Source organism: Panthera onca, chromosome C2 (assembly GCF_046562875.1).
Source record: "Panthera onca isolate mPanOnc1 chromosome C2, mPanOnc1 haplotype 2, whole genome shotgun sequence".
In the NCBI taxonomy this organism is placed as follows: Eukaryota; Metazoa; Chordata; class Mammalia; order Carnivora; family Felidae; genus Panthera; species Panthera onca.
In genome coordinates this window covers 79,871,254-79,882,429 of record NC_138347.1, presented here as the reverse complement: position 1 = coordinate 79,882,429, position 11,176 = coordinate 79,871,254, and positions in this window count along the sequence as shown.

The following is an 11,176-nucleotide window of genomic DNA, read 5'->3' as shown; positions in this document are numbered from 1 at the left end:
GGGCGGTTATTAGTTCCTTTTTCTCTCTCCTGAATATTTCTAAATATTTTACAATGAACACAGTGCGCTTGGTATACAAAAATATTATAATGAGATAGAATCTTACCTGTAAAAGGGAGTCTAATTTTTCAAGACGCTGCTGTTACTAGGAAATCAGACACATTTTTCCTACTGCCTTAACTCACAATGCCAAGTGAACATTTCTTTGGCATTTCTAACTTGTACAGAGCCAAACAGTCTCCATCTTTAAAGCAAGTCTGAACACTAATGGACAATTCCACAATTAACCAAGATTCCCAACTCAGTTCCATTTGAAATGAACAGAGGTGGGGAATTTTTTTTAAGTTTGTTTGTTTGTTTGTTTGTTTGTTTGTTTGTTTTGAGAGAGAGAGAGAGAGAGAGAGAGAATGAGTCCATACATATTGACAGTATGGAGCCCAACTTGGGGCTCAAACTCACAAACCATGAGATCATGACCTGAGCCAAAATCAAGAGTCAGATGCTTAACCTACTGAGCCACCCGGGTGACCCTGATGTGGGGAATTTTTTTAAGCTAGAAATGGAATACTATCATTACCCAAGAGCATTAGATGTGGAGTATCAGATGTAGAACTCCTGGGAAAAAGTTCTAGCTCTGACATTAGCTGGTGACCTCGAGCAAACCTCTTAGTCCTTCCATGGGACTCTCAGACTGGACCTACACACACACACACACACACACACACAGATTTTCTTAAATAAGGGATAAGGTCAATCTATCCACAGTACTCCCAAGGCAGTCCCACCTTATATACTACATTGCTTTAGCCATATCTAGTCTAGAATCTCCATAACTAACAACTAGTCAAGACTGAAATGACACAAAGGAAGGAACTGACTTCTTTTCTTTCTTGACTTTTTGTTTGTTTGATGTGTGTAAACTAAAGCACATTTGTGCACAAAGTGCATAGGTCATAAGTGTACAGCTTAACAAAATTGTAAAGTGAATCCCTGGCAAGTGCTACCCCTGGGAAGAAATGACCACCACCCAGAAGGACTGCATGTGCCCCTTTCTTGTAACTCTTGCTTTCTCTCTCTAGAGTCACTGCTCCCCTGACTTTATTGTGATCATTTCCTTGATTTGCTGTATGGTTTTACCACCTAAGTATGCATTTCTAAATAATACAGTTTACTTGTGTTTATTTTTGAACTTTATATAAATGGAATCATACAAAAAATATTGCCATGATAATGAATATAAAAGAATTTTGTAAAGTGTAACGTATACATGAGTGAATGGAATTATTAGTAGTAATACTATCATGTGGGTCATAGGCATTGAATTTTCACCCTCCACAGCAGGTGCTGCTTTCATGATTTTTGCATCGAATCATTTCCTGTCAGGTCTAGACCTCCTCATCCTTCCAGATGGTCAGCACAAGCTCCGTTCAGGGACCCATCAGAGCTCCGTGTTTGTGACTTCTCTGTGCTTGTGACTTCCACCTAGATGGAAAAATACCCACCTGAGACTGAGAGGGGTCTGTAAATACCTGCTTTGTTCATAAATTAGCAGGCTTCCCTCTGTTGAGTGAGTTCCCCAGCTATTATCAAGGCTCTAAGGTCACATCTGGTTAATCGTTGGCTAGAAATCAATACACAGAGAGTGATGGTTTATGATAAGGGCTTATAATAAGCAAGTTCAAGTTCAAGAGACTGGCTGTCTTTTTGTTCTTAGATGCTAAAAAGAAGCTGCTAATCCCCTTTCCTGTTGGGAAAAAACATAACTCCATTCACGCTGCTACCTAAATCAAGAAATATTTGATACATTCTTTTCATAGGTACCCTTTCTCTCTTTGGTCAATGCATTGTATCCTTAGGCTCAGCTGCTCAAATACCATCTAGAATATTTTTCAATCCCAAGGAAACGCATCAACTAATTCTCTAGTGTCACAAGATCTCAGGGATACAGCTACCCTTTGTCCCAGTTCTGGAACAATACCGACACTCTTTGATGTTAGCGGCTACCTTGTGAACTGATCCATGGGGCTCCCAGTGCCCGAGGCTCAGTACTGTGGGTTTCCCAACTGGCACTTGGCCAAAGCTTGCCATTTCTCCTGTGCAACCACCCATGCATGTGTACATGAGCACATGCGTATGTGAATGAGTGGGTGTGTTCAAGCGTGTGTAGGCATACTATCTACTCATTCCACAAGTAGACAGCATTACCATGGATTGTAGCAATAACATAAGAATGCCTTTCATGTAGTAAATGTTGAGTGAATAAGTGAACAAATGAGCAATGCTCCCCACCTGGCTTCCTACCCCAACATTCCTCCTCTTTTCACAACTGAGGCCACTCAAATTCCACCTTCAGGATCAACACTGTACCATTCCCAGGACTAATTTAGGACTTAATCAAGCAGAAACTTAGGGAATTGGTCCAGATTCTCAAAAGACTCAGAGTTTAGTGTACCTGGCAAATCCTCCCACAGTGATATTGAATTCATATTTGGATCACCACCTTCTTCCTCTCTCATAGTACCTTATGTCACTCATTTCAAAACACACACACACACACACACACACACACACACACACACTACCTTTGTGCTATTCTGTAGGGTTATACCCAAGTCTCTGGCAACCACTAATGTGTTTCCTATTGCATCATTTTGGCCTATTCCAGAATATTACATAAATGGGATCTAGTTAAAACTCACTAACCCTAAAGAGCAATACAAGGGTGTTTGTTTGTTTGTTTGTTTGTTTGTTTTGAAGCTGTCTGTCCTGTTGTTGTAGTGGTTACACAAATTTATCCATAGTTAAAACTCACAGAACTGTACTTTTCAACATGTCAATTTAAAAACTAATACTGAAAAAAAGTCTGAACACACTTAGCATGTATTTTCCTATATGCATGCATATTAATAGAATAAATCTGTATTAGCAGTGTATAACTCATTTTAATTTTAAAACATTGTAAATAAAAGTTTCAATGTAATTAACTGTATCTGCATATCAAGTTTTAATGGTTGGGTCATACTACATTGAATGGAGATAACACATATTACATAAGCAATCCCATATTGAATATTTGGGCTGTTACAGATTTCTTCTTTTTTTTAAGTTTATGTATTCATTTTGAGAGACAGAGAGCTCATGCATGTGCACAAATTGGGGGAGGGGCAGAGAGAAAAGGAAGGAGAGAATCCCAGGCAGGCTCTGTGCTATCAGCATGAAGCCCCTTGAGGGGCTCGATCTTACAAACCGTGAGATCATGACCTGAACCAAAACCAGTAGTCAAACACTTAACTGACTGAGCCACCCGGGGACAACACTGAGTTTTCAATATCATAAATCCTGCTGTGATAATCATGCTTGCAGTTAAATATTTGCACAAATCCTTCATTATACTCTGTATACATTTTTAGAAGTAAACTTGTTGGGTCAAGGTATGAATTTTTTTTTAAGTTTATTTCCTTATTTTAAGACAGAGACAGCACGAGTCGGGGAGGGGCAGAGAGAGAGGGCGAGAGAGAGAGAAACCCAGGCGGGCTCCCTGCTGCCAACTCAGAGCCCAACACAGGGCACGAACTCAAGAAACCCCAAGATTATGACACGAGCCGAAACCAAGAGCCGGTCGCTTAACCGACTGAGTCACCCAGATGCCCCTCAAGATACGAACTTTTTAAAGGTCTTTAACATGTTTGTCAAAATGTCCTTCAGAAAGTGGTACCCAAATGCTCCACCCCCCCAAGGGCAATGAGGATTTTCTCCTATGTTCCCCTATAACCTTGCTCACATGCTGCTATTATATTATGTGGAGTTAAAACTTCAAAGTCCCTCCACATGCATTGTAGTCATCTTTGAACAAAACAACCCACAGAGCCTACCACATTGCCTGACATATACAAGGCACCATTTAATATTTGTATTTGTTTGTTGGCCTGAATAAATGGATAAATTAAAGAGCTAGTTTTTTCTTTGGTAATGAATTTTCCTATTTGCCACCAAATACTTTAGAGTTACTTCATGCACAGTCATTAATTCAGCACCTAGAGCATGATCTGCGATATTTTTTAATCAAACCTCACGAACCAAAACATTTGAAGCATTCATTCCGATACATTTGTTTATACTTTATACACACATACTCACGTCAATCTGTGCATTCAAGAATAATAAAGCTTAACTCCTTACGTTGAGTTAAAAATAAGCGTAAATGAAGTTCTAATATTTTCTTCTCACTCTCCAAAATATTGTTCTTTACATACCCCCAAGCTACTCAAATTTTGTAGGTCATTGCCCTAAGGAGCCTAGATGCCCAGGGTTCTGCACTGGGCAGCAACAAGAGTACAGCAATGGATGACACAGTCTTACCCTTGGATTTCACAGGCAGTCTAGGAGCAAACGCCATGAGAACTTTACCGATAACCAGAGTGCCTTATTGTTTTTAATGTTTATTTGTTTTTGAGAGAGAAAGAGAGAGAGAGAGTGTGTGAGTGGGGTAGGGGCAGAGAGAGAGAGACATACAGAATCCGAAGCAGGATCCAGGCTCTGAGCTGTCAGCACAGATCCCGATGCAGGGCTCGAACCCATGAACTGCAAGATCGTGACCTGAGCTTAAGTCGGAAGCTCAACTGACTTGAGCCCCCCAGACACCCCCCAGAGTGCCTTATGAAAGCAGAGGAGGGACAGATTTCTCCTTGTTCAGGAGGGGAAGAGGAAGTCCTGGGGCAGGTCACAAAGTTTAAGTTCTAAATGCTGAGGAAGCCCCATTTGGCCTATGTTTTACTCTGACCTCAGCCGCATTGCAGGACGGCTGGGTGGGGGAGGGCTGTTAAGTAGGGAAGAGTCTGTACACCTGCCACGTATGGCTGTTGGTGGGTTTTTCTTTGTGCTTCTTTTTTTCCTGTTTGCTTAATGCATTTTTTTTTCCTCCTGCCTTCAAGACATAGTGACGCACATTTCAGTTTGGGCAAGGGACAATGCCAGAAGACTGTGGTGAAGACGAGCTCCTGCACAGAGGCGGCCAAACTTTAGCAGGGTAATGGCAGATCCTACCTCATTGCCTCTTTATTTTTATGTATAAGAACCACCCCTTCTAGAGCAAACACAAGGACAAGGTGATCTCTCGAGACCTTGTCTACTTCACTGACCCTGAAACATCCAGGACCAATTTTTTTTTTTTTTAAATACAGGTAAACACTAGATGCAAAGGACTCCTCAAGTGTTCCTAAAACATGGCTTGGACACTGTCACTACTCTGCTTACAGCTTCAGTGAGTCTCTCTATGGAATAAAATCTTGAATTTTCCGTAGTAGCGTTCAAAGCACTTCAAATTCTGGTCTCCACCTAAACACTCGCTACTTCCCTCCAATCTCCCACCAGGCACACCAAACCGTATGCCCCTCCCTGCACACACTGACCTTTCCCTCATGACAACTCAGACAGTTCTCTACCACCCTGCCCGATCTAAGTCCGACTCACCTTCCTGTTCTAGTGCAAAAGTTACCATCTCTGGGAGGTGTCCCCACTCCCATATGTCACCTTTCCAGGCCAAATCAAGTCCCTTCTCCTTTGGGTTCCTATTATAATTCTTCCTTTTTTCCCCATCACACTCTTTCTAACCTGCCTTGGATGACAGTCATCTGTGTCTATTCCTGTCTCTTAGTTGAGACTCAAAGTCTGCTGACGGTAGGGTACCAATATTGAATTATCTCTTTCTGCTACACAGCATCTCACATCAATGAAAAGACAGGATTGCCAACCTGCTTTGGTAAACTGAGGCAAGTCTCACCTCACTTACAAAGCTGCTTAAACTTTCCTAAGTCTCAGGGGTGCCTGCGTGGCTCAGTGGGTTAATCATCTGACTCACAGCTCACAGCTCAGAGCCTGAAGCCTGCTTCAGATTCTATGTCTCCCTCTCTCTTGGCCCCTGCCCCACTCATGCTCTATCTTTTTCTCTTTCAAAAATGAACAACCATCAAATTTTTAAAAAAAAATTTTCCTAAGTCCCAGAAATTTGCTTCAAGCTAGAAGAACAGGTTGGGCAGGAAAAAAAAGCTTCAGATGTTTATTTTGACTTCTTGAATTTAACAAGCATGTGGCATTTTCAGATGGTGATGTCCAGGCATTGAGGTATACCTGGTTAGATCTGAGCAAAGGTAACAATTCATCATTCATCAGCATATGGATGATAATAAAAAATGATGAGAGTCTATGAGATTTCCCAGACAAAGTATAAAGTGACAGAAAGTGCACCAAAGACAGAACCTTAAAACATACCAGTATTTTATAGGCAGGGGGGAAAGTGCCCACAAAGGAGAGCAAGAAACTATAATAATAAAAAAAAAGATACAAAGAAAACCAGGGATTTGAAAGTTTCAAAAAGGAAGGAAACAGGAAGCAAGCCATAGAAGGATACATGCATCTAATAGAGTGAAGACTGAAAGATGTTCACGCACTTTGGTAGTTAAAAAGTCCTTCATGATGTTAATAAAACATATGTCCATACGGCTAAGTCGTGAATCAGTATTAAGCTAGCAAGAGGACAACTCTTTCCAAAACTTGAATCAAAATGGAAGAAGGGAGATGGGGCAGTGGCTTGGAAGCATAGGACCCATGAAGTAAATTTATTTGGTTCTGTTATTATTGGAAAAAAAAAAAACTCGAGCATGTTTATTAGCTAAAGAAAGGAAATCAATAGAGAAAAAACATAAAAGAAAGAAGGACTCCAGAAACATATAAAAAGAATCATATACCATGACCAAGTGGGATTTATCCCAGGGATGGAATATCGGTTCAACATATGAATATCAGTGCACCATATGAATAAAATAAAGGAAAAAAGGGTTACAGACACAGAAAAAAAGCACTTGGAAAAATCTAGCATCACTTCATGATAAAAGCACTCAATGGCTAGGAATAGAAGAAAATTTCCCCAACATGATAAAGAGCACCCACAGCTAGTAAAGTCATCCCTAACAGTCAAAGACCAAAAGTTTCTTCCCTAAGTTAGGGAAGAAGACAAGGACATCCACTCATCATCCCTATTCAGTGCTGCACTCGAGATTTTAGCCAGGAAAACTAGGCAAAAATAAATAGAACTTACTGAGATTGAAAAGGAAGAAGTAAAGATACCTCTATCACAGATGACATGATCTTGTGAAACAAAAAACCTAAGAAGTCCACCAAACTACTGTGAGAACTAATCACAATGTCAGCAAAGCTGCAGGATACGAAGTCAATATGCAAAAATCAGTTATATTTGTACAGACTAGGAATGAAAAATGTTAAAAATAAAATTAAGAAAATAACTTTATTTTTAATAATATTAAAAAGAATAAAATACTTTAGGAATGAGTTGAAGGAAAGATGTGCAAGACTTGTTAAACATTGCTAAAAGAAATTAAGGAAGATCTAAATGGATGGAAAGACATCTTGTGTTTTTGGATTCAAATACTGAATGTTAAGAAGGAAATATGTCCCAAACTGATCTACAGGGTCAATGCGACCTCTACCAAAAGCCCAGCTACCTTTATTTATTTATTTTTTTTTAGTTTCTTTATAATGAGAGATAGAGGAAAAGCACGATTGGGGGAGGGACGTAAAGAGAGGGAGAGAAAATCCCAAGCAGTCATCATCAGCTCAGAACCTCATATGGGACTCAAACCCATTAACCACGAGATCAGGATGTAAGCTGCAACCAAGAGGCAGACGCTTAAACTGACTGAGCTACCCAGGTGTCCCCCAGCTAGCTTTTTATGCACAAATTGGCAGTTGATCCTAATATTCTTATGGAAATGCAAGAAACCCAGAGTAACCAAAACAACTTTGAAAAAGAACCAAGTGGGAGGACTCGTATGTATTGATTTCAAAACTCGCTACAAAGATACAGTAATCAAGGTAGTATATATTGCCACAAACAAAACATATAGATGAGGGGAATCAATCTGAGAATCTAGAAATGATGCCTTATTAAGCGTCCGACTTCAGCTCAGGTCACGATCTCACGGTCCGTGAGTTCGAGCCCTGCGTCGGGCTCTGGGCTGATGGCTCAGAGCCTGGAGCCTGCTTCCGACTCTGTGTCTCCCTCTCTCTCTGCTCCTCCCCCGTTCATGCTCTGTCTCTCTCTGTCTCAAAAATAAATAAACGTTAAAAGAAAAAAAATTAAAAAAAAAAAAAGAAATGATGCCTTATATTTATGATCAACTGACTTTTAACAAGAGCATCAGGACAATTCAAATGGGGGAAAGAAGAGTCTTTTCAACAAAAATAGGTCTGGGACAACTGGATATCCACATGTGATAGAATAATTTGGGAAAGATTAATTCGTATATAGTGTACTCAAAAATTAAGCAAAAATGATCCTAGACCTAAAGATAAGAGAAAAACTATAAAAATCACAGGAGAAATATAGAAGCACATTTTTGTGGGGTGCCTGGGTAGTTCAGTCAGTTAAGTGTCTGACTCTTGATTTTGGCTCAGGTCATGATCTCAGGATTCATGAGTTTAAGCCCCACATCCAACTCTGTGCTGACAGCACAGAGACTGCTTGGGATTCTCTCTCTCCCTCTCTCTCCCCCTCCCTAACTTACACCCGCACTCGCTCTCTCTCAAAAATTAATAAATAAACTTGCAAAAAAAAGTAAATTTTTGTCATATCAGATTAAACAATGGCTTCTTAGATAGCATGTCTAAAATACAAACAACAACAAAAATAGGCAAATTAGACTTCATCAAATTTTAAAACTCCCATGCTTTTAGAAAGAAGCATAAGAAAGCAAAAGTGAAAAGAAAGAAAAAGTGAAAAAACAAGAAAGTTAAAAGAACATTCACAGAATGGGGGAACATTTTTGCAAATCTTTATCTGGTAAAGGGCTAGTATCCAGAATATATAATATAATATATCCAGAACTATATAAGAACTATATATCCAGAACTATATATGTATATATTATATATATAATGGATTTTATATATATATATATATATATATATATATATGTATATATATATATCTGTATGTGGATATAGTGTATATATATATATATATATATATATATATATATCCACAACTCAACACTAAAAAGACAAAGACAAATTTTATTTTATTTATTTTTTTTTATTTTAGAGAAAGAGAGAGAGAGAGAGTAGGGGAGAGGGGCAGAGGGAGAGGGAGGAAGAGTCTTAAGCAGGCTCTACACTCAGTGTGGAGTCTGACATGGGACTGGATTTCATGACCCTGGGATCATGACCTGAGCCAAAATCAAGAATCAGACACTGAACTAACTGAGCCATCCAGGTGCCCCAGCAAAGACTGATTTTAAATTGAGCAAATTATCTTATTAGACATTTCTCCACCGAGGACTTACAAATAGCCAATAAGCACATGAAAAGATGTTCGATATCATAAGGAACTGCAAATAAAGAAATACATGAGATACCATTACTCACCTACTAGAATGGGAAAATCAAAAGGACAGGTAATCACAAATGTCGGTGAGCATGCGAAGAAATTTAAATCCTCATATACTGCGGGTAGGGAGGTAAAATGCTGTAGCTGCTTTGGGAATAGCATAGCAGTGCCACAAAATGTTAAATATGACCTCACAATTCCACTCCTAGGTATATCCCCAAGAGAACAGAAAACATATGTCCACACAAAAGCTTGTGCATGAATGTTAGTAGCATTGTTTTTTATATTAGCCGAAAGTGGAAACAACCCAAATGCCCATGAACTAACTGCTAGGTGGATACACAAATATAGTGGAATATTACTCATCCAAAAAAAGGAATTAAATCTGATCCATGCTGCATACAACATTGAGTAAACCTTCAGTCATCGTGCTGACTGAAAGAAGCCACTTCCAAAATATCACTAATTATAGGAGTCTTTTTGTATGAAATATCTAGAAGAGGAAAAACTGTGGAGACAGAGAGTAGATAAGTGGTTACGCAGAGGTGGGGAGTGTAGGGTAAGGGTGGGAAATATGAGAATGAGGGTTGACTGCTAATGGGTATGGGGTTTCTTGTACTAGAGATAAAGATATTATAAATTTAGACACTGGCAGTCAATGCAAAACTGGATTGATAGACTAAAAAACACTGGACTTTACTCCTCAAAACGGGGAGTTCATGGTATGTGAGTTCTATCTCAACCAAGCTGTTAACTGAAGAAAGGGAGGACTACTTGATGGAAAGAGGCCTGGAGGACGTAAGAAAGGCTAAACCTCTGCGTCAACAGAAGATCTGACGTGGAGTGGCTCTAAGACAGACAAAGAGAGGAGAACAGGTGTGAAGGTGGGTTACAGGGGTGGGGGCTGGGGGTGGGAATTGAGGGGCCACACTGTTCTAGAAACCGGAAGTGGCATTGACTGCTGGAAGCAAGCAGTTGGGAATTACGAAGGGAAACTGAAGAAAAAGATGACAATTCACGAAAGTAGATGAAGCCCTTGAGGGAAAAGAAGAGGAAGAACAAACAAAAGAAGGAAGCACCAAGAAGAAAAGGAAGCTGGTTCGGGCTACACCTTTCTTCGAATGGCATCTGGCCCCTGTCAGGCACAGTTGTTTTCTCGTTCCCTTCAGCACCTCCACGCACTCCACAAGAGGCTGAGGAAGGAGGCACTGCCAGAAAACCACACCAACAGGCATGTCTGTTGGGCACCTGAGGGCAGCACATGACCCCATTTTCAACATCGCAGGCCGAAGTGCGGCAAAGCCAAGTACTGCAAATACTTGTGACTAGGAGGACTCTCTCCCCCAGAACTTGCCATGAGACAGTTCTGCAAAACACAAATATTAGATCAGAGGGACTGACAGTAACTGAAAATTCAAACACGGGCAAATGCCGTCCAGCATCCTCTGCGCTCCCAGCAGCAGGGGAATAATGGCGTCACAACCCAGACAACATGTGAGAGACAGACTTCCCCCACACCTAAGGCTGGGAGGGCCCACCGGGGGGGCCAGTTCGGTTCTGGTGCCCCCTCTAGCTCACTGCAGGATAAACAGAAGGTTTGCCTTCAGCCACCTCTGCAACCCAGACCGGGCGCCAGCCCATAAGGCAAAAAGTGTAATGTGAAGGAACACTAGAAACTTTTTACGAGTGTTGAAGAGCACACCGATGCCTCCAGGCAAAGTGGCCTATGATACAGTGTAGTAGGCCGAATCATGATCAAGTCCTAATGCCTGGAAT